This window comes from Pseudophryne corroboree, unplaced genomic scaffold (assembly GCF_028390025.1).
Source record: "Pseudophryne corroboree isolate aPseCor3 unplaced genomic scaffold, aPseCor3.hap2 scaffold_1241, whole genome shotgun sequence".
NCBI classification, from domain to species: Eukaryota; Metazoa; Chordata; class Amphibia; order Anura; family Myobatrachidae; genus Pseudophryne; species Pseudophryne corroboree.
Genome location: NW_026967867.1, coordinates 51,371 through 76,783, shown reverse-complemented (window position 1 = coordinate 76,783; position 25,413 = coordinate 51,371).

Genomic DNA, 25,413 nt, shown 5'->3' with positions numbered 1-25,413 from the left:
GAACAGGAGCTTCAACGGTTTTGGGGCATATGAGAAATTCCCTAAGCCCCGGACCCATCGATTTTGGTCAAAAATGAAAATTTTAAAAGTGCCCCTATTTCTGCTTTAAACTTTAGTTACCATCCCAAAATGAATCCCCAAGATGAAAAAAGTTGATTTCAGAGCATGATTTTTGAACAGGAGCTTCAACGGTTTTGGGGCATATGAGAAATTCCCTAAGCCCCGGACCCATCGATTTTGGTCAAAAATGAAAATTTTAAAAGTGCCCATATTTCTGCTTTAAACTTTAGTTACCATCCCAAAATGAATCCCTGAGATGAAAAAAGTTGATTTCGGAGCATGATTTTTGAACAGGAGCTTCAACGGTTTTGGGGCATATGAGAAATTCCCTAAGCCCTGGATCCATCGATTTTGATCAAAAATGAAAATTTTAAAAGTGCCCCTATTTCTGCTTTAAACTTTAGTTATCATCCTAAAATGAATCCCTGAGATGAAAAAAGTTGATTTCAGAGCATGATTTTTGAACAGGAGCTTCAACTGTTTTGTGGCATATGAGAAATTCCCTAAGCCCCGGACCCATCGATTTTGGTCAAAAATGAAAATTTTAAAGGTGCCCCTATTTCTGCTTTAAACTTTAGTTACCATCCCAAAATGAATCCCTGAGATGAAAAAAGTTGATTTCGGAGCATGATTTTTGAACAGGAGCTTCAACGGTTTTGTGGCATATGAGAAATTCCCTAAGCCCCGGACCCATCGATTTTGGTCAAAAATGAAAATTTTAAAAGTGCCCCTATTTCTGCTTTAAACTTTAGTTACCATCCCAAAATGAATCCCTGAGATGAAAAAAGTTGATTTCGGAGCATGATTTTTGAACAGGAGCTTCAACGGGTTTGGGGCATATGAGAAATTCCCTAAGCCCCGGACCCATCGATTTTGGTCAAAAATGAAAATTTTAAAAGTGCCCCTATTTCTGCTTTAAACTTTTGTTACCATCCCAAAATGAATCCCTGAGATGAAAAAAGTTGATTTCGGAGCATGATTTTTTAACAGGGGCTTCAACGGTTTTGGGGTATATGAGAAATTCCCTAAGCCCCGGACCCATCGATTTTGGTCAAAAATGAAAATTTTAAAAGTGCCCCTATTTCTGCTTTAAACTTTAGTTACCATCCCAAAATGAATCCCTGAGATGAAAAAAGTTGATTTCAGAGCATGATTTTTGAACAGGAGCTTCAACGGTTTTGTGGCATATGAGAAATTCCCTAAGCCCCGGACCCATCTATTTTGGTCATAAATGAAAATTTTAAAAGTGCCCCTATTTCTGCTTTAAACTTTAGTTACCATCCCAAAATGAATCCCTGAGATGAAAAAAGTTGATTTCGGAGCATGATTTTTGAACAGGAGCTTCAACGGGTTTGGGGCATATGAGAAATTCCCTAAGCCCCGGACCCATCTATTTTGGTCAAAAATGAAAATGTTAAAAGTGCCCCTATTTCTGATTTAAACTTTAGTTACCATCCCAAAATGAATCCCTGAGATGAAAAAACTTGATTTCGGAGCATAATTTTTGAACAGGAGCTTCAACGGTTTTGTGGCATATGAGAAATTCCCTAAGCCCCGGACCCATCGATTTTGGTCAAAAATGAAAATTTTAAAAGTGCCCCTATTTCTGCTTTAAACTTTAGTTACCATCCCAAAATGAATCCCTGAGATGAAAAAAGTTGATTTCGGAGCATGATTTTTTAACAGGTGCTTCAACGGTTTTGTGGCATATGAGAAATTCCATAAGCCCCGGACCCATCGATTTTGGTCAAAAATGAAAATTTAAAAGTGCCCCTATTTCTGCTTTAAACTTTAGTTACCATCCCAAAATGAATCCCTGAGATGAAAAAAGTTGATTTCAGAGCATGATTTTTGAACAGGAGCTTCAACGGTTTTGTGGCATATGAGAAATTCCCTAAGCCCCGGACCCATCGATTTTGGTCAAAAATGAAAATTTTAAAGGTGCCCCTATTTCTGCTTTAAACTTTAGTTACCATCCCAAAATGAATCCCTGAGATGAAAAAAGTTGATTTCGGAGCATGGTTTTTGAACAGGAGCTTCAACGGTTTTGTGGCATATGAGAAATTCCCTAAGCCCCGGACCCATCAATTTTGGTCAAAAATGAAAATTTTAAAAGTGCCCCTATTTCTGCTTTAAACTTTAGTTACCATCCCAAAATGAATCCCTGAGATGAAAAAAGTTGATTTCGGAGCATGATTTTTTAACAGGGGCTTCAACGGTTTTGGGGCATATGAGAAATTCCATAAGCCCCGGACCCATCGATTTTGGTCAAAAATGAAAATTTTAAAAGTGCCCCTATTTCTGCTTTAAACTTTAGTTACCATCCCAAAATGAATCCCTGAGATGAAAAAAGTTGATTTCAGAGCATGATTTTTGAACAGGAGCTTCAACGGTTTTGTGGCATATGAGAAATTCCCTAAGCCCCGGACCCATCGATTTTGGTCAAAAATGAAAATTTTAAAAGTGCCCCTATTTCTGCTTTAAACTTTAGTTACCATCCCAAAATGAATCCCTGAGATGAAAAAAGTTGATTTCGGAGCATGATTTTTGAACAGGAGCTTCAACGGTTTTGGGGCATATGAGAAATTCCCTAAGCCCTGGATCCATCGATTTTGGTCAAAAATGAAAATTTTAAAAGTGCCCCTATTTCTGCTTTAAACTTTAGTTACCATCCCAAAATGAATCCCTGAGATGAAAAAAGTTGATTTCGGAGCATGATTTTTGAACAGGAGCTTCAACGGTTTTGTGGCATATGAGAAATTCCCTAAGCCCCGGACCCATCGATTTTGGTCAAAAATGAAAATTTTAAAAGTGCCCCTATTTCTGCTTTAAACTTTAGTTACCATACCAAAATGAATCAATGAGGTGAAAAAAGTTGATTTCGGAGCATGATTTTTGAGCAGGAGCTTCAACGGTTTTGTGGCATATGAGAAATTCCCTAAGCCCCGGACCCATCGATTTTGGTCTAAAATGAAAATTTTAAAAGTGCCCCTATTTCTGCTTTAAACTTTAGTTACCATCCCAAAATGAATCCCTGAGATGAAAAAAGTTGATTTCGGAGCATGATTTTTGAACAGGAGCTTCAACGGTTTTGTGGCATATGAGAAATTCCCTAAGCCCCGGACCCATCGATTTTGGTCAAAAATGAAAATTTTAAAAGTGCCCCTATTTCTGCTTTAAACTTTAGTTACCATCCCAAAATGAATCCCTGAGATGAAAAAAGTTGATTTCGGAGCATGATTTTTGAACAGGAGCTTCAACGGTTTTGTGGCATATGAGAAATTCCCTAAGCCCCGGACCCATCGATTTTGGTCAAAAATGAAAATTTTAAAAGTGCCCCTATTTCTGCTTTAAACTTTAGTTACCATCCCAAAATGAATCCCTGAGATGAAAAAAGTTGATTTCGGAGCATGATTTTTGAACAGGAGCTTCAACGGTTTTGTGGCATATGAGAAATTCCCTAAGCCCCGGACCCATCGATTTTGGTCAAAAATGAAAATTTTAAAAGTGCCCCTATTTCTGCTTTAAACTTTAGTTACCATCCCAAAATGAATCCCTGAGATGAAAAAAGTTGATTTCGGAGCATGATTTTTTAACAGGAGCTTCAACGGTTTTGGGGCATATGAGAAATTCCATAAGCCCCGGGCCCATCGATTTTGGTCTAAAATGAAAATTTTAAAAGTGCCCCTATTTCTGCTTTAAACTTTAGTTACCATACCAAAATGAATCCCTGAGGTGAAAAAAGTTGATTTCGGAGCATGATTTTTTAACAGGAGCTTCAACGGTTTTGGGGCATATGAGAAATTCCATAAGCCCCGGGCCCATCGATTTTGGTCTAAAATGAAAATTTTAAAAGTGCCCCTATTTCTGCTTTAAACTTTAGTTATCATCCTAAAATGAATCCCTGAGATGAAAAAAGTTGATTTCAGAGCATGATTTTTGAACAGGAGCTTCAACTGTTTTGTGGCATATGAGAAATTCCCTAAGCCCCGGACCCATCGATTTTAGTCAAAAATGAAAATTTTAAAGGTGCCCCTATTTCTGCTTTAAACTTTAGTTACCATCCCAAAATGAATCCCTGAGATGAAAAAAGTTGATTTCGGAGCATGATTTTTGAACAGGAGCTTCAACGGTTTTGTGGCATATGAGAAATTCCCTAAGCCCCGGACCCATCGATTTTGGTCAAAAATGAAAATTTTAAAAGTGCCCCTATTTCTGCTTTAAACTTTAGTTACCATCCCAAAATGAATCCCTGAGATGAAAAAAGTTGATTTCGGAGCATGATTTTTGAACAGGAGCTTCAACGGGTTTGGGGCATATGAGAAATTCCCTAAGCCCCGGACCCATCGATTTTGGTCAAAAATGAAAATTTTAAAAGTGCCCCTATTTCTGCTTTAAACTTTTGTTACCATCCCAAAATGAATCCCTGAGATGAAAAAAGTTGATTTCGGAGCATGATTTTTTAACAGGGGCTTCAACGGTTTTGGGGCATATGAGAAATTCCCTAAGCCCCGGACCCATCGATTTTGGTCAAAAATGAAAATTTTAAAAGTGCCCCTATTTCTGCTTTAAACTTTAGTTACCATCCCAAAATGAATCCCTGAGATGAAAAAAGTTGATTTCAGAGCATGATTTTTGAACAGGAGCTTCAACGGTTTTGTGGCATATGAGAAATTCCCTAAGCCCCGGACCCATCTATTTTGGTCAAAAATGAAAATTTTAAAAGTGCCCCTATTTCTGCTTTAAACTTTAGTTACCATCCCAAAATGAATCCCTGAGATGAAAAAAGTTGATTTCAGAGCATGATTTTTGAACAGGAGCTTCAACGGTTTTGTGGCATATGAGAAATTCCCTAAGCCCCGGACCCATCGATTTTGGTCAAAAATGAAAATTTTAAAAGTGCCCCTATTTCTGCTTTAAACTTTAGTTACCATCCCAAAATGAATCCCTGAGATGAAAAAACTTGATTTCGGAGCATAATTTTTGAACAGGAGCTTCAACGGTTTTGTGGCATATGAGAAATTCCCTAAGCCCCGGACCCATCGATTTTGGTCAAAAATGAAAATTTTAAAAGTGCCCCTATTTCTGCTTTAAACTTTAGTTACCATCCCAAAATGAATCCCTGAGATGAAAAAAGTTGATTTCGGAGCATGATTTTTTAACAGGGGCTTCAACGGTTTTGTGGCATATGAGAAATTCCATAAGCCCCGGACCCATCGATTTTGGTCAAAAATGAAAATTTAAAAGTGCCCCTATTTCTGCTTTAAACTTTAGTTACCATCCCAAAATGAATCCCTGAGATGAAAAAAGTTGATTTCGGAGCATGATTTTTGAACAGGAGCTTCAACGGATTTGGGGCATATGAGAAATTCCCTAAGCCCCGGACCCATCGATTTTGGTCAAAAATGAAAATTTTAAAAGTGCCCCTATTTCTGCTTTAAACTTTAGTTACCATCCCAAAATGAATCCCTGAGATGAAAAAAGTTGATTTCGGAGCATGTTTTTGAACAGGAGCTTCAACGGTTTTGTGGCATATGAGAAATTCCCTAAGCCCCGGACCCATCGATTTTGGTCAAAAATGAAAATTTTAAAAGTGCCCCTATTTCTGCTTTAAACTTTAGTTACCATACCAAAATGAATCCCTGAGGTGAAAAAAGTTGATTTCGGAGCATGATTTTTGAGCAGGAGCTTCAACGGTTTTGTGGCATATGAGAAATTCCCTAAGCCCCGGACCCATTGATTTTGGTCTAAAATGAAAATTTTAAAAGTGCCCCTATTTCTGCTTTAAACTTTAGTTACCATCCCAAAATGAATCCGAGATGAAAAAAGTTGATTTCGGAGCATGATTTTTGAACAGGAGCTTCAACGGTTTTGTGGCATATGAGAAATTCCCTAAGCCCCGGACCCATCGATTTTGATCAAAAATGAAAATTTTAAAAGTGCCCCTATTTCTGCTTTAAACTTTAGTTACCATCCCAAAATGAATCCCTGAGATGAAAAAAGTTGATTTCGGAGCATGATTTTTGAACAGGAGCTTCAACGGTTTTGGGGCATATGAGAAATTCCCTAAGCCCCGGACCCATCGATTTTGGTCAAAAATGAAAATTTTAAAAGTGCCCCTATTTCTGCTTTAAACTTTAGTTACCATCCCAAAATGAATCCCCAAGATGAAAAAAGTTGATTTCAGAGCATGATTTTTGAACAGGAGCTTCAACGGTTTTGGGGCATATGAGAAATTCCCTAAGCCCCGGACCCATCGATTTTGGTCAAAAATGAAAATTTTAAAAGTGCCCATATTTCTGCTTTAAACTTTAGTTACCATCCCAAAATGAATCCCTGAGATGAAAAAAGTTGATTTCGGAGCATGATTTTTGAACAGGAGCTTCAACGGTTTTGGGGCATATGAGAAATTCCCTAAGCCCTGGATCCATCGATTTTGATCAAAAATGAAAATTTTAAAAGTGCCCCTATTTCTGCTTTAAACTTTAGTTATCATCCTAAAATGAATCCCTGAGATGAAAAAAGTTGATTTCAGAGCATGATTTTTGAACAGGAGCTTCAACTGTTTTGTGGCATATGAGAAATTCCCTAAGCCCCGGACCCATCGATTTTGGTCAAAAATGAAAATTTTAAAGGTGCCCCTATTTCTGCTTTAAACTTTAGTTACCATCCCAAAATGAATCCCTGAGATGAAAAAAGTTGATTTCGGAGCATGATTTTTGAACAGGAGCTTCAACGGTTTTGTGGCATATGAGAAATTCCCTAAGCCCCGGACCCATCGATTTTGGTCAAAAATGAAAATTTTAAAAGTGCCCCTATTTCTGCTTTAAACTTTAGTTACCATCCCAAAATGAATCCCTGAGATGAAAAAAGTTGATTTCGGAGCATGATTTTTGAACAGGAGCTTCAACGGGTTTGGGGCATATGAGAAATTCCCTAAGCCCCGGACCCATCGATTTTGGTCAAAAATGAAAATTTTAAAAGTGCCCCTATTTCTGCTTTAAACTTTTGTTACCATCCCAAAATGAATCCCTGAGATGAAAAAAGTTGATTTCGGAGCATGATTTTTTAACAGGGGCTTCAACGGTTTTGGGGCATATGAGAAATTCCCTAAGCCCCGGACCCATCGATTTTGGTCAAAAATGAAAATTTTAAAAGTGCCCCTATTTCTGCTTTAAACTTTAGTTACCATCCCAAAATGAATCCCTGAGATGAAAAAAGTTGATTTCAGAGCATGATTTTTGAACAGGAGCTTCAACGGTTTTGTGGCATATGAGAAATTCCCTAAGCCCCGGACCCATCTATTTTGGTCAAAAATGAAAATTTTAAAAGTGCCCCTATTTCTGCTTTAAACTTTAGTTACCATCCCAAAATGAATCCCTGAGATGAAAAAAGTTGATTTCAGAGCATGATTTTTGAACAGGAGCTTCAACGGTTTTGTGGCATATGAGAAATTCCCTAAGCCCCGGACCCATCGATTTTGGTCAAAAATGAAAATTTTAAAAGTGCCCCTATTTCTGCTTTAAACTTTAGTTACCATCCCAAAATGAATCCCTGAGATGAAAAAAGTTGATTTCGGAGCATGATTTTTGAACAGGAGCTTCAACGGGTTTGGGGCATATGAGAAATTCCCTAAGCCCCGGACCCATCTATTTTGGTCAAAAATGAAAATTTTAAAAGTGCCCCTATTTCTGCTTTAAACTTTAGTTACCATCCCAAAATGAATCCCTGAGATGAAAAAAGTTGATTTCGGAGCATGATTTTTGAACAGGAGCTTCAACGGGTTTGGGGCATATGAGAAATTCCCTAAGCCCCGGACCCATCTATTTTGGTCAAAAATGAAAATGTTAAAAGTGCCCCTATTTCTGATTTAAACTTTAGTTACCATCCCAAAATGAATCCCTGAGATGAAAAAACTTGATTTCGGAGCATAATTTTTGAACAGGAGCTTCAACGGTTTTGTGGCATATGAGAAATTCCCTAAGCCCCGGACCCATCGATTTTGGTCAAAAATGAAAATTTTAAAAGTGCCCCTATTTCTGCTTTAAACTTTAGTTACCATCCCAAAATGAATCCCTGAGATGAAAAAAGTTGATTTCGGAGCATGATTTTTTAACAGGTGCTTCAACGGTTTTGTGGCATATGAGAAATTCCATAAGCCCCGGACCCATCGATTTTGGTCAAAAATGAAAATTTAAAAGTGCCCCTATTTCTGCTTTAAACTTTAGTTACCATCCCAAAATGAATCCCTGAGATGAAAAAAGTTGATTTCAGAGCATGATTTTTGAACAGGAGCTTCAACGGTTTGTGGCATATGAGAAATTCCCTAAGCCCCGGACCCATCGATTTTGGTCAAAAATGAAAATTTTAAAGGTGCCCCTATTTCTGCTTTAAACTTTAGTTACCATCCCAAAATGAATCCCTGAGATGAAAAAAGTTGATTTCGGAGCATGGTTTTTGAACAGGAGCTTCAACGGTTTTGTGGCATATGAGAAATTCCCTAAGCCCCGGACCCATCAATTTTGGTCAAAAATGAAAATTTTAAAAGTGCCCCTATTTCTGCTTTAAACTTTAGTTACCATCCCAAAATGAATCCCTGAGATGAAAAAAGTTGATTTCGGAGCATGATTTTTTAACAGGGGCTTCAACGGTTTTGGGGCATATGAGAAATTCCATAAGCCCCGGACCCATCGATTTTGGTCAAAAATGAAAATTTTAAAAGTGCCCCTATTTCTGCTTTAAACTTTAGTTACCATCCCAAAATGAATCCCTGAGATGAAAAAAGTTGATTTCAGAGCATGATTTTTGAACAGGAGCTTCAACGGTTTTGTGGCATATGAGAAATTCCCTAAGCCCCGGACCCATCGATTTTGGTCAAAAATGAAAATTTTAAAAGTGCCCCTATTTCTGCTTTAAACTTTAGTTACCATCCCAAAATGAATCCCTGAGATGAAAAAAGTTGATTTCGGAGCATGATTTTTGAACAGGAGCTTCAACGGTTTTGGGGCATATGAGAAATTCCCTAAGCCCTGGATCCATCGATTTTGGTCAAAAATGAAAATTTTAAAAGTGCCCCTATTTCTGCTTTAAACTTTAGTTACCATCCCAAAATGAATCCCTGAGATGAAAAAAGTTGATTTCGGAGCATGATTTTTGAACAGGAGCTTCAACGGTTTTGTGGCATATGAGAAATTCCCTAAGCCCCGGACCCATCGATTTTGGTCAAAAATGAAAATTTTAAAAGTGCCCCTATTTCTGCTTTAAACTTTAGTTACCATACCAAAATGAATCAATGAGGTGAAAAAAGTTGATTTCGGAGCATGATTTTTGAACAGGAGCTTCAACGGGTTTGGGGCATATGAGAAATTCCCTAAGCCCCGGACCCATCTATTTTGGTCAAAAATGAAAATTTTAAAAGTGCCCCTATTTCTGCTTTAAACTTTAGTTACCATCCCAAAATGAATCCCTGAGATGAAAAAAGTTGATTTCGGAGCATGATTTTTGAACAGGAGCTTCAACGGGTTTGGGGCATATGAGAAATTCCCTAAGCCCCGGACCCATCTATTTTGGTCAAAAATGAAAATGTTAAAAGTGCCCCTATTTCTGATTTAAACTTTAGTTACCATCCCAAAATGAATCCCTGAGATGAAAAAACTTGATTTCGGAGCATAATTTTTGAACAGGAGCTTCAACGGTTTTGTGGCATATGAGAAATTCCCTAAGCCCCGGACCCATCGATTTTGGTCAAAAATGAAAATTTTAAAAGTGCCCCTATTTCTGCTTTAAACTTTAGTTACCATCCCAAAATGAATCCCTGAGATGAAAAAAGTTGATTTCGGAGCATGATTTTTTAACAGGTGCTTCAACGGTTTTGTGGCATATGAGAAATTCCATAAGCCCCGGACCCATCGATTTTGGTCAAAAATGAAAATTTAAAAGTGCCCCTATTTCTGCTTTAAACTTTAGTTACCATCCCAAAATGAATCCCTGAGATGAAAAAAGTTGATTTCAGAGCATGATTTTTGAACAGGAGCTTCAACGGTTTTGTGGCATATGAGAAATTCCCTAAGCCCCGGACCCATCGATTTTGGTCAAAAATGAAAATTTTAAAGGTGCCCCTATTTCTGCTTTAAACTTTAGTTACCATCCCAAAATGAATCCCTGAGATGAAAAAAGTTGATTTCGGAGCATGGTTTTTGAACAGGAGCTTCAACGGTTTTGTGGCATATGAGAAATTCCCTAAGCCCCGGACCCATCAATTTTGGTCAAAAATGAAAATTTTAAAAGTGCCCCTATTTCTGCTTTAAACTTTAGTTACCATCCCAAAATGAATCCCTGAGATGAAAAAAGTTGATTTCGGAGCATGATTTTTTAACAGGGGCTTCAACGGTTTTGGGGCATATGAGAAATTCCATAAGCCCCGGACCCATCGATTTTGGTCAAAAATGAAAATTTTAAAAGTGCCCCTATTTCTGCTTTAAACTTTAGTTACCATCCCAAAATGAATCCCTGAGATGAAAAAAGTTGATTTCAGAGCATGATTTTTGAACAGGAGCTTCAACGGTTTTGTGGCATATGAGAAATTCCCTAAGCCCCGGACCCATCGATTTTGGTCAAAAATGAAAATTTTAAAAGTGCCCCTATTTCTGCTTTAAACTTTAGTTACCATCCCAAAATGAATCCCTGAGATGAAAAAAGTTGATTTCGGAGCATGATTTTTTAACAGGGGCTTCAACGGTTTTGGGGCATATGAGAAATTCCATAAGCCCCGGACCCATCGATTTTGGTCAAAAATGAAAATTTTAAAAGTGCCCCTATTTCTGCTTTAAACTTTAGTTACCATCCCAAAATGAATCCCTGAGATGAAAAAAGTTGATTTCAGAGCATGATTTTTGAACAGGAGCTTCAACGGTTTTGTGGCATATGAGAAATTCCCTAAGCCCCGGACCCATCGATTTTGGTCAAAAATGAAAATTTTAAAAGTGCCCCTATTTCTGCTTTAAACTTTAGTTACCATCCCAAAATGAATCCCTGAGATGAAAAAAGTTGATTTCGGAGCATGATTTTTGAACAGGAGCTTCAACGGTTTTGGGGCATATGAGAAATTCCCTAAGCCCTGGATCCATCGATTTTGGTCAAAAATGAAAATTTTAAAAGTGCCCCTATTTCTGCTTTAAACTTTAGTTACCATCCCAAAATGAATCCCTGAGATGAAAAAAGTTGATTTCGGAGCATGATTTTTGAACAGGAGCTTCAACGGTTTTGTGGCATATGAGAAATTCCCTAAGCCCCGGACCCATCGATTTTGGTCAAAAATGAAAATTTTAAAAGTGCCCCTATTTCTGCTTTAAACTTTAGTTACCATACCAAAATGAATCAATGAGGTGAAAAAAGTTGATTTCGGAGCATGATTTTTGAACAGGAGCTTCAACGGGTTTGGGGCATATGAGAAATTCCCTAAGCCCCGGACCCATCTATTTTGGTCAAAAATGAAAATTTTAAAAGTGCCCCTATTTCTGCTTTAAACTTTAGTTACCATCCCAAAATGAATCCCTGAGATGAAAAAAGTTGATTTCGGAGCATGATTTTTGAACAGGAGCTTCAACGGGTTTGGGGCATATGAGAAATTCCCTAAGCCCCGGACCCATCTATTTTGGTCAAAAATGAAAATGTTAAAAGTGCCCCTATTTCTGATTTAAACTTTAGTTACCATCCCAAAATGAATCCCTGAGATGAAAAAACTTGATTTCGGAGCATAATTTTTGAACAGGAGCTTCAACGGTTTTGTGGCATATGAGAAATTCCCTAAGCCCCGGACCCATCGATTTTGGTCAAAAATGAAAATTTTAAAAGTGCCCCTATTTCTGCTTTAAACTTTAGTTACCATCCCAAAATGAATCCCTGAGATGAAAAAAGTTGATTTCGGAGCATGATTTTTTAACAGGTGCTTCAACGGTTTTGTGGCATATGAGAAATTCCATAAGCCCCGGACCCATCGATTTTGGTCAAAAATGAAAATTTAAAAGTGCCCCTATTTCTGCTTTAAACTTTAGTTACCATCCCAAAATGAATCCCTGAGATGAAAAAAGTTGATTTCAGAGCATGATTTTTGAACAGGAGCTTCAACGGTTTTGTGGCATATGAGAAATTCCCTAAGCCCCGGACCCATCGATTTTGGTCAAAAATGAAAATTTTAAAGGTGCCCCTATTTCTGCTTTAAACTTTAGTTACCATCCCAAAATGAATCCCTGAGATGAAAAAAGTTGATTTCGGAGCATGGTTTTTGAACAGGAGCTTCAACGGTTTTGTGGCATATGAGAAATTCCCTAAGCCTCGGACCCATCAATTTTGGTCAAAAATGAAAATTTTAAAAGTGCCCCTATTTCTGCTTTAAACTTTAGTTACCATCCCAAAATGAATCCCTGAGATGAAAAAAGTTGATTTCGGAGCATGATTTTTTAACAGGGGCTTCAACGGTTTTGGGGCATATGAGAAATTCCATAAGCCCCGGACCCATCGATTTTGGTCAAAAATGAAAATTTTAAAAGTGCCCCTATTTCTGCTTTAAACTTTAGTTACCATCCCAAAATGAATCCCTGAGATGAAAAAAGTTGATTTCAGAGCATGATTTTTGAACAGGAGCTTCAACGGTTTTGTGGCATATGAGAAATTCCCTAAGCCCCGGACCCATCGATTTTGGTCAAAAATGAAAATTTTAAAAGTGCCCCTATTTCTGCTTTAAACTTTAGTTACCATCCCAAAATGAATCCCTGAGATGAAAAAAGTTGATTTCGGAGCATGATTTTTGAACAGGAGCTTCAACGGTTTTGTGGCATATGAGAAATTCCCTAAGCCCCAGACCCATCGATTTTGGTCTAAAATGAAAATTTTAAAAGTGCCCCTATTTCTGCTTTAAACTTTAGTTACCATCCCAAAATGAATCCCTGAGATGAAAAAAGTTGATTTCGGAGCATGATTTTTGAACAGGAGCTTCAACGGTTTTGTGGCATATGAGAAATTCCCTAAGCCCCGGACCCATCGATTTTGGTCAAAAATGAAAATTTTAAAAGTGCCCCTATTTCTGCTTTAAACTTTAGTTACCATCCCAAAATGAATCCCTGAGATGAAAAAAGTTGATTTCGGAGCATGATTTTTGAACAGGAGCTTCAACGGTTTTGTGGCATATGAGAAATTCCCTAAGCCCCGGACCCATCGATTTTGGTCAAAAATGAAAATTTTAAAAGTGCCCCTATTTCTGCTTTAAACTTTAGTTACCATCCCAAAATGAATCCCTGAGATGAAAAAAGTTGATTTCGGAGCATTATTTTTGAACAGGAGCTTCAACGGTTTTGTGGCATATGAGAAATTCCCTAAGCCCCGGACCCATCGATTTTGGTCAAAAATGAAAATTTTAAAAGTGCCCCTATTTCTGCTTTAAACTTTAGTTACCATCCCAAAATGAATCCCTGAGATGAAAAAAGTTGATTTCGGAGCATGATTTTTTAACAGGAGCTTCAACGGTTTTGGGGCATATGAGAAATTCCATAAGCCCCGGGCCCATCGATTTTGGTCTAAAATGAAAATTTTAAAAGTGCCCCTATTTCTGCTTTAAACTTTAGTTACCATACCAAAATGAATCCCTGAGGTGAAAAAAGTTGATTTCGGAGCATGATTTTTTAACAGGAGCTTCAACGGTTTTGGGGCATATGAGAAATTCCATAAGCCCCGGGCCCATCGATTTTGGTCTAATATGAAAATTTTAAAAGTGCCCCTATTTCTGCTTTAAACTTTAGTTATCATCCTAAAATGAATCCCTGAGATGAAAAAAGTTGATTTCAGAGCATGATTTTTGAACAGGAGCTTCAACTGTTTTGTGGCATATGAGAAATTCCCTAAGCCCCGGACCCATCGATTTTAGTCAAAAATGAAAATTTTAAAGGTGCCCCTATTTCTGCTTTAAACTTTAGTTACCATCCCAAAATGAATCCCTGAGATGAAAAAAGTTGATTTCGGAGCATGATTTTTGAACAGGAGCTTCAACGGTTTTGTGGCATATGAGAAATTCCCTAAGCCCCGGACCCATCGATTTTGGTCAAAAATGAAAATTTTAAAAGTGCCCCTATTTCTGCTTTAAACTTTAGTTACCATCCCAAAATGAATCCCTGAGATGAAAAAAGTTGATTTCGGAGCATGATTTTTGAACAGGAGCTTCAACGGGTTTGGGGCATATGAGAAATTCCCTAAGCCCCGGACCCATCGATTTTGGTCAAAAATGAAAATTTTAAAAGTGCCCCTATTTCTGCTTTAAACTTTTGTTACCATCCCAAAATGAATCCCTGAGATGAAAAAAGTTGATTTCGGAGCATGATTTTTTAACAGGGGCTTCAACGGTTTTGGGGCATATGAGAAATTCCCTAAGCCCCGGACCCATCGATTTTGGTCAAAAATGAAAATTTTAAAAGTGCCCCTATTTCTGCTTTAAACTTTAGTTACCATCCCAAAATGAATCCCTGAGATGAAAAAAGTTGATTTCAGAGCATGATTTTTGAACAGGAGCTTCAACGGTTTTGTGGCATATGAGAAATTCCCTAAGCCCCGGACCCATCTATTTTGGTCAAAAATGAAAATTTTAAAAGTGCCCCTATTTCTGCTTTAAACTTTAGTTACCATCCCAAAATGAATCCCTGAGATGAAAAAAGTTGATTTCAGAGCATGATTTTTGAACAGGAGCTTCAACGGTTTTGTGGCATATGAGAAATTCCCTAAGCCCCGGACCCATCGATTTTGGTCAAAAATGAAAATTTTAAAAGTGCCCCTATTTCTGCTTTAAACTTTAGTTACCATCCCAAAATGAATCCCTGAGATGAAAAAAGTTGATTTCGGAGCATGATTTTTGAACAGGAGCTTCAACGGGTTTGGGGCATATGAGAAATTCCCTAAGCCCCGGACCCATCTATTTTGGTCAAAAATGAAAATGTTAAAAGTGCCCCTATTTCTGATTTAAACTTTAGTTACCATCCCAAAATGAATCCCTGAGATGAAAAAACTTGATTTCGGAGCATAATTTTTGAACAGGAGCTTCAACGGTTTTGTGGCATATGAGAAATTCCCTAAGCCCCGGACCCATCGATTTTGGTCAAAAATGAAAATTTTAAAAGTGCCCCTATTTCTGCTTTAAACTTTAGTTACCATCCCAAAATGAATCCCTGAGATGAAAAAAGTTGATTTCGGAGCATGATTTTTTAACAGGGGCTTCAACGGTTTTGTGGCATATGAGAAATTCCATAAGCCCCGGACCCATCGATTTTGGTCAAAAATGAAAATTTAAAAGTGCCCCTATTTCTGCTTTAAACTTTAGTTACCATCCCAAAATGAATCCCTGAGATGAAAAAAGTTGATTTCAGAGCATGATTTTTGAACAGGAGCTTCAACGGTTTTGTGGCATATGAGAAATTCCCTAAGCCCCGGACCCATCGATTTTGGTCAAAAATGAAAATTTTAAAAGTGCCCCTATTTCTGCTTTAAACTTTAGTTACCATACCAAAATGAATCCCTGAGGTGAAAAAAGTTGATTTCGGAGCATGATTTTTGAGCAGGAGCTTCAACGGTTTTGTGGCATATGAGAAATTCCCTAAGCCCCGGACCCATCGATTTTGGTCTAAAATGAAAATTTTAAAAGTGCCCCTATTTCTGCTTTAAACTTTAGTTTCCATCCCAAAATGAATCCGAGATGAAAAAAGTTGATTTCGGAGCATGATTTTTGAACAGGAGCTTCAACGGTTTTGTGGCATATGAGAAATTCCCTAAGCCCCGGACCCATCGATTTTGGTCAAAAATGAAATTTTTTTTAAAAGTGCCCCTATTTCTGCTTTAAACTTTAGTTACCATCCCAAAATGAATCCCTGAGATGAAAAAAGTTGATTTCGGAGCATGATTTTTGAACAGGAGCTTCAACGGGTTTGGGGCATATGAGAAATTCCCTAAGCCCCGGACCCATCAATTTTGGTCAAAAATGAAAATTTTATAAGTGCCCCTATTTCTGCTTTAAACTTTAGTTACCATCCCAAAATGAATCCCTGAGATGAAAAAAGTTGATTTCGGAGCATGATTTTTGAACAGGAGCTTCAACGGTTTTGGGGCATATGAGAAATTCCCTAAGCCCCGGACCCATCGATTTTGGTCAAAAATGAAAATTTTAAAAGTGCCCATATTTCTGCTTTAAACTTTAGTTACCATCCCAAAATGAATCCCTGAGATGAAAAAAGTTGATTTCGGAGCATGATTTTTGAGCAGGAGCTTCAACGGTTTTGTGGCATATGAGAAATTCCCTAAGCCCCAGACCCATCGATTTTGGTCTAAAATGAAAATTTTAAAAGTGCCCCTATTTCTGCTTTAAACTTTAGTTACCATCCCAAAATGAATCCCCAAGATGAAAAAAGTTGATTTCAGAGCATGATTTTTGAACAGGAGCTTCAACGGTTTTGGGGCATATGAGAAATTCCCTAAGCCCCGGACCCATCGATTTTGGTCAAAAATGAAAATTTTAAAAGTGCCCATATTTCTGCTTTAAACTTTAGTTACCATCCCAAAATGAATCCCTGAGATGAAAAAAGTTGATTTCGGAGCATGATTTTTGAACAGGAGCTTCAACGGTTTTGGGGCATATGAGAAATTCCCTAAGCCCTGGATCCATCGATTTTGGTCAAAAATGAAAATTTTAAAAGTGCCCCTATTTCTGCTTTAAACTTTAGTTATCATCCTAAAATGAATCCCTGAGATGAAAAAAGTTGATTTCAGAGCATGATTTTTGAACAGGAGCTTCAACTGTTTTGTGGCATATGAGAAATTCCCTAAGCCCCGGACCCATCGATTTTAGTCAAAAATGAAAATTTTAAAGGTGCCCCTATTTCTGCTTTAAACTTTAGTTACCATCCCAAAATGAATCCCTGAGATGAAAAAAGTTGATTTCGGAGCATGATTTTTGAACAGGAGCTTCAACGGTTTTGTGGCATATGAGAAATTCCCTAAGCCCCGGACCCATCGATTTTGGTCAAAAATGAAAATTTTAAAAGTGCCCCTATTTCTGCTTTAAACTTTAGTTACCATCCCAAAATGAATCCCTGAGATGAAAAAAGTTGATTTCGGAGCATGATTTTTGAACAGGAGCTTCAACGGGTTTGGGGCATATGAGAAATTCCCTAAGCCCCGGACCCATCGATTTTGGTCAAAAATGAAAATTTTAAAAGTGCCCCTATTTCTGCTTTAAACTTTTGTTACCATTCCAAAATGAATCCCTGAGATGAAAAAAGTTGATTTCGGAGCATGATTTTTTAACAGGGGCTTCAACGGTTTTGGGGCATATGAGAAATTCCCTAAGCCCCGGACCCATCGATTTTGGTCAAAAATGAAAATTTTAAAAGTGCCCCTATTTCTGCTTTAAACTTTAGTTACCATCCCAAAATGAATCCCTGAGATGAAAAAAGTTGATTTCAGAGCATGATTTTTGAACAGGAGCTTCAACGGTTTTGTGGCATATGAGAAATTCCCTAAGCCCCGGACCCATCTATTTTGGTCAAAAATGAAAATTTTAAAAGTGCCCCTATTTCTGCTTTAAACTTTAGTTACCATCCCAAAATGAATCCCTGAGATGAAAAAAGTTGATTTCAGAGCATGATTTTTGAACAGGAGCTTCAACGGTTTTGTGGCATATGAGAAATTCCCTAAGCCCCGGACCCATCGATTTTGGTCAAAAATGAAAATTTTAAAAGTGCCCCTATTTCTGCTTTAAACTTTAGTTACCATCCCAAAATGAATCCCTGAGATGAAAAAAGTTGATTTCGGAGCATGATTTTTGAACAGGAGCTTCAACGGGTTTGGGGCATATGAGAAATTCCCTAAGCCCCGGACCCATCTATTTTGGTCAAAAATGAAAATTTTAAAAGTGCCCCTATTTCTGCTTTAAACTTTAGTTACCATCCCAAAATGAATCCCTGAGATGAAAAAAGTTGATTTCGGAGCATGATTTTTGAACAGGAGCTTCAACGGGTTTGGGGCATATGAGAAATTCCCTAAGCCCCGGACCCATCTATTTTGGTCAAAAATGAAAATGTTAAAAGTGCCCCTATTTCTGATTTAAACTTTAGTTACCATCCCAAAATGAATCCCTGAGATGAAAAAACTTGATTTCGGAGCATAATTTTTGAACAGGAGCTTCAACGGTTTTGTGGCATATGAGAAATTCCCTAAGCCCCGGACCCATCGATTTTGGTCAAAAATGAAAATTTTAAAAGTGCCCCTATTTCTGCTTTAAACTTTAGTTACCATCCCAAAATGAATCCCTGAGATGAAAAAAATTGATTTCGGAGCATGATTTTTTAACAGGGGCTTCAACGGTTTTGTGGCATATGAGAAATTCCATAAGCCCCGGACCCATCGATTTTGGTCAAAAATGAAAATTTAAAAGTGCCCCTATTTCTGCTTTAAACTTTAGTTACCATCCCAAAATGAATCCCTGAGATGAAAAAAGTTGATTTCAGAGCATGATTTTTGAACAGGAGCTTCAACGGTTTTGTGGCATATGAGAAATTCCCTAAGCCCCGGACCCATCGATTTTGGTCAAAAATGAAAATTTTAAAGGTGCCCCTATTTCTGCTTTAAACTTTAGTTACCATCCCAAAATGAATCCCTGAGATGAAAAAAGTTGATTTCGGAGCATGGTTTTTGAACAGGAGCTTCAACGGTTTTGTGGCATATGAGAAATTCCCTAAGCCCCGGACCCATCGATTTTGGTCAAAAATGAAAATTTTAAAAGTGCCCCTATTTCTGCTTTAAACTTTAGTTACCATCCCAAAATGAATCCCTGAGATGAAAAAAGTTGATTTCGGAGCATGATTTTTTAACAGGGGCTTCAACGGTTTTGGGGCATATGAGAAATTCCATAAGCCCCGGACCCATCGATTTTGGTCAAAAATGAAAATTTTAAAAGTGCCCCTATTTCTGCTTTAAACTTTAGTTACCATCCCAAAATGAATCCCTGAGATGAAAAAAGTTGATTTCAGAGCATGATTTTTGAACAGGAGCTTCAACGGTTTTGTGGCATATGAGAAATTCCCTAAGCCCCGGACCCATCGATTTTGGTCAAAAATGAAAATTTTAAAAGTGCCCCTATTTCTGCTTTAAACTTTAGTTACCATCCCAAAATGAATCCCTGAGATGAAAAAAGTTGATTTCGGAGCATGATTTTTGAACAGGAGCTTCAACGGATTTGGGGCATATGAGAAATTCCCTAAGCCCCGGACCCATCGATTTTGGTCAAAAATGAAAATTTTAAAAGTGCCCCTATTTCTGCTTTAAACTTTAGTTACCATCCCAAAATGAATCCCTGAGATGAAAAAAGTTGATTTCGGAGCATGTTTTTGAACAGGAGCTTCAACGGTTTTGTGGCATATGAGAAATTCCCTAAGCCCCGGACCCATCGATTTTGGTCAAAAATGAAAATTTTAAAAGTGCCCCTATTTCTGCTTTAAACTTTAGTTACCATACCAAAATGAATCCATGAGGTGAAAAAAGTTGATTTCGGAGCATGATTTTTGAGCAGGAGCTTCAACGGTTTTGTGGCATATGAGAAATTCCCTAAGCCCCGGACCCATTGATTTTGGTCTAAAATGAAAATTTTAAAAGTGCCCCTATTTCTGCTTTAAACTTTAGTTACCATCCCAAAATGAATCCGAGATGAAAAAAGTTGATTTCGGAGCATGATTTTTGAACAGGAGCTTCAACGGTTTTGTGGCATATGAGAAATTCCCTAAGCCCCGGACCCATCGATTTTGATCAAAAATGAAAATTTTAAAAGTGCCCCTATTTCTGCTTTAAACTTTAGTTACCATCCCAAAATGAATCCCTGAGATGAAAAAAGTTGATTTCGGAGCATGATTTTTGAACAGGAGCTTCAACGGGTTTGGGGCATATGAGAAATTCCCTAAGCCCCGGACCCATCAATTTTGGTCAAAAATGAAAATTTTAAAAGTGCCCCTATTTCTGCTTTAAACTTTAGTTACCATCCCAAAATGAATCCCTGAGATGAAAAAAGTTGATTTCGGAGCATGATTTTTGAACAGGAGCTTCAACGGTTTTGGGGCATATGAGAAATTCCCTAAGCCCCGGACCCATCGATTTTGGTCAAAAATGAAAATTTTAAAAGTGCCCCTATTTCTGCTTTAAACTTTAGTTACCATCCCAAAATGAATCCCCAAGATGAAAAAAGTTGATTTCAGAGCATGATTTTTGAACAGGAGCTTCAACGGTTTTGGGGCATATGAGAAATTCCCTAAGCCCCGGACCCATCGATTTTGGTCAAAAATGAAAATTTTAAAAGTGCCCATATTTCTGCTTTAAACTTTAGTTACCATCCCAAAATGAATCCCTGAGATGAAAAAAGTTGATTTCGGAGCATGATTTTTGAACAGGAGCTTCAACGGTTTTGGGGCATATGAGAAATTCCCTAAGCCCTGGATCCATCGATTTTGATCAAAAATGAAAATTTTAAAAGTGCCCCTATTTCTGCTTTAAACTTTAGTTATCATCCTAAAATGAATCCCTGAGATGAAAAAAGTTGATTTCAGAGCATGATTTTTGAACAGGAGCTTCAACTGTTTTGTGGCATATGAGAAATTCCCTAAGCCCCGGACCCATCGATTTTGGTCAAAAATGAAAATTTTAAAGGTGCCCCTATTTCTGCTTTAAACTTTAGTTACCATCCCAAAATGAATCCCTGAGATGAAAAAAGTTGATTTCGGAGCATGATTTTTTAACAGGGGCTTCAACGGTTTTGGGGCATATGAGAAATTCCCTAAGCCCCGGACCCATCGATTTTGGTCAAAAATGAAAATTTTAAAAGTGCCCCTATTTCTGCTTTAAACTTTAGTTACCATCCCAAAATGAATCCCTGAGATGAAAAAAGTTGATTTCAGAGCATGATTTTTGAACAGGAGCTTCAACGGTTTTGTGGCATATGAGAAATTCCCTAAGCCCCGGACCCATCTATTTTGGTCAAAAATGAAAATTTTAAAAGTGCCCCTATTTCTGCTTTAAACTTTAGTTACCATCCCAAAATGAATCCCTGAGATGAAAAAAGTTGATTTCAGAGCATGATTTTTGAACAGGAGCTTCAACGGTTTTGTGGCATATGAGAAATTCCCTAAGCCCCGGACCCATCGATTTTGGTCAAAAATGAAAATTTTAAAAGTGCCCCTATTTCTGCTTTAAACTTTAGTTACCATCCCAAAATGAATCCCTGAGATGAAAAAAGTTGATTTCGGAGCATGATTTTTGAACAGGAGCTTCAACGGGTTTGGGGCATATGAGAAATTCCCTAAGCCCCGGACCCATCTATTTTGGTCAAAAATGAAAATTTTAAAAGTGCCCCTATTTCTGCTTTAAACTTTAGTTACCATCCCAAAATGAATCCCTGAGATGAAAAAAGTTGATTTCGGAGCATGATTTTTGAACAGGAGCTTCAACGGGTTTGGGGCATATGAGAAATTCCCTAAGCCCCGGACCCATCTATTTTGGTCAAAAATGAAAATGTTAAAAGTGCCCCTATTTCTGATTTAAACTTTAGTTACCATCCCAAAATGAATCCCTGAGATGAAAAAACTTGATTTCGGAGCATAATTTTTGAACAGGAGCTTCAACGGTTTTGTGGCATATGAGAAATTCCCTAAGCCCCGGACCCATCGATTTTGGTCAAAAATGAAAATTTTAAAAGTGCCCCTATTTCTGCTTTAAACTTTAGTTACCATCCCAAAATGAATCCCTGAGATGAAAAAAGTTGATTTCGGAGCATGATTTTTTAACAGGTGCTTCAACGGTTTTGTGGCATATGAGAAATTCCATAAGCCCCGGACCCATCGATTTTGGTCAAAAATGAAAATTTAAAAGTGCCCCTATTTCTGCTTTAAACTTTAGTTACCATCCCAAAATGAATCCCTGAGATGAAAAAAGTTGATTTCAGAGCATGATTTTTGAACAGGAGCTTCAACGGTTTTGTGGCATATGAGAAATTCCCTAAGCCCCGGACCCATCGATTTTGGTCAAAAATGAAAATTTTAAAGGTGCCCCTATTTCTGCTTTAAACTTTAGTTACCATCCCAAAATGAATCCCTGAGATGAAAAAAGTTGATTTCGGAGCATGGTTTTTGAACAGGAGCTTCAACGGTTTTGTGGCATATGAGAAATTCCCTAAGCCCCGGACCCATCAATTTTGGTCAAAAATGAAAATTTTAAAAGTGCCCCTATTTCTGCTTTAAACTTTAGTTACCATCCCAAAATGAATCCCTGAGATGAAAAAAGTTGATTTCGGAGCATGATTTTTTAACAGGGGCTTCAACGGTTTTGGGGCATATGAGAAATTCCATAAGCCCCGGACCCATCGATTTTGGTCAAAAATGAAAATTTTAAAAGTGCCCCTATTTCTGCTTTAAACTTTAGTTACCATCCCAAAATGAATCCCTGAGATGAAAAAAGTTGATTTCAGAGCATGATTTTTGAACAGGAGCTTCAACGGTTTTGTGGCATATGAGAAATTCCCTAAGCCCCGGACCCATCGATTTTGGTCAAAAATGAAAATTTTAAAAGTGCCCCTATTTCTGCTTTAAACTTTAGTTACCATCCCAAAATGAATCCCTGAGATGAAAAAAGTTGATTTCGGAGCATGATTTTTGAACAGGAGCTTCAACGGTTTTGTGGCATATGAGAAATTCCCTAAGCCCCGGACCAATCGATTTTGGTCAAAAATGAAAATGTTAAAAGTGCCCCTATTTCTGCTTTAAACTTTAGTTACCATACCAAAATGAATCAATGAGGTGAAAAAAGTTGATTTCGGAGCATGATTTTTGAGCAGGAGCTTCAACGGTTTTGTGGCATATGAGAAATTCCCTAAGCCCCGGACCCATCGATTTTGGTCTAAAATGAAAATTTTAAAAGTGCCCCTATTTCTGCTTTAAACTTTAGTTACCATCCCAAAATGAATCCCTGAGATGAAAAAAGTTGATTTCGGAGCATGATTTTTGAACAGGAGCTTCAACGGTTTTGTGGCATATGAGAAATTCCCTAAGCCCCGGACCCATCGATTTTGGTCAAAAATGAAAATTTTAAAAGTGCCCCTATTTCTGCTTTAAACTTTAGTTACCATCCCAAAATGAATCCCTGAGATGAAAAAAGTTGATTTCGGAGCATGATTTTTGAACAGGAGCTTCAACGGTTTTGTGGCATATGAGAAATTCCCTAAGCCCCGGACCCATCGATTTTGGTCAAAAATGAAAATTTTAAAAGTGCCCCTATTTCTGCTTTAAACTTTAGTTACCATCCCAAAATGAATCCCTGAGATGAAAAAAGTTGATTTCGGAGCATGATTTTTGAACAGGAGCTTCAACGGTTTTGTGGCATATGAGAAATTCCCTAAGCCCCGGACCCATCGATTTTGGTCAAAAATGAAAATTTTAAAAGTGCCCCTATTTCTGCTTTAAACTTTAGTTACCATCCCAAAATGAATCCCTGAGATGAAAAAAGTTGATTTCGGAGCATGATTTTTGAACAGGAGCTTCAACGGTTTTGTGGCATATGAGAAATTCCCTAAGCCCCGGACCCATCGATTTTGGTCAAAAATGAAAATTTTAAAAGTGCCCCTATTTCTGCTTTAAACTTTAGTTACCATCCCAAAATGAATCCCTGAGATGAAAAAAGTTGATTTCGGAGCATGATTTTTTAACAGGAGCTTCAACGGTTTTGGGGCATATGAGAAATTCCATAAGCCCCGGGCCCATCGATTTTGGTCTAAAATGAAAATTTTAAAAGTGCCCCTATTTCTGCTTTAAACTTTAGTTACCATACCAAAATGAATCCCTGAGGTGAAAAAAGTTGATTTCGGAGCATGATTTTTTAACAGGAGCTTCAACGGTTTTGGGGCATATGAGAAATTCCATAAGCCCCGGGCCCATCGATTTTGGTCTAAAATGAAAATTTTAAAAGTGCCCCTATTTCTGCTTTAAACTTTAGTTACCATACCAAAATGAATCCCTGAGGTGAAAAAAGTTGATTTCGGAGCATGATTTTTGAACAGGAGCTTTAACGGTTTTGTGGCATATGAGAAATTCCCTAAGCCCCGGACCCATCGATTTTGGTCAAAAATGAAAATTTTAAAAGTGCCCCTATTTCTGCTTTAAACTTTAGTTACCATCCCAAAATGAATCCCTGAGATGAAAAAAGTTGATTTCGGAGCATGATTTTTGAACAGGAGCTTCAACGGTTTTGTGGCATATGAGAAATTCCCTAAGCCCCGGACCCATCGATTTTGGTCAAAAATGAAAATTTTAAAAGTGCCCCTATTTCTGCTTTAAACTTTAGTTACCATCCCAAAATGAATCCCTGAGATGAAAAAAGTTGATTTTGGAGCATGATTTTTGAACAGGAGCTTCAACGGTTTTGTGGCATATGAGAAATTCCCTAAGCCCCGGACCCATCGATTTTGGTCAAAAATGAAAATTTTAAAAGTGCCCCTATTTCTGCTTTAAACTTTAGTTACCATCCCAAAATGAATCCCTGAGATGAAAAAAGTTGATTTCGGAGCATGATTTTTGAACAGGAGCTTCAACGGTTTTGTGGCATATGAGAAATTCCCTAAGCCCCGGACCCATCGATTTTGGTCAAAAATGAAAATTTTAAAAGTGCCCCTATTTCTGCTTTAAACTTTAGTTACCATCCCAAAATGAATCCCTGAGATGAAAAAAGTTGATTTCGGAGCATGATTTTTGAACAGGAGCTTCAACGGTTTTGTGGCATATGAGAAATTCCCTAAGCCCCGGACCCATCGATTTTGGTCAAAAATGAAAATTTTAAAAGTGCCCCTATTTCTGCTTTAAACTTTAGTTACCATCCCAAAATGAATCCCTGAGATGAAAAAAGTTGATTTTGGAGCATGATTTTTGAACAGGAGCTTCAACGGTTTTGTGGCATATGAGAAATTCCCTAAGCCCCGGACCCATCGATTTTGGTCAAAAATGAAAATTTTAAAAGTGCCCCTATTTCTGCTTTAAACTTTAGTTACCATCCCAAAATGAATCCCTGAGATGAAAAAAGTTGATTTCGGAGCATGATTTTTGAACAGGAGCTTCAACGGATTTGGGGCATATGAGAAATTCCCTAAGCCCCGGACCCATCGATTTTGGTCCAAAATGAAAATTTTAAAAGTGCCCCTATTTCTGCTTTAAACTTTAGTTACCATCCCAAAATGAATCCCTGAGATGAAAAAAGTTGATTTCGGAGCATGATTTTTTAACAGGAGCTTCAACGGTTTTG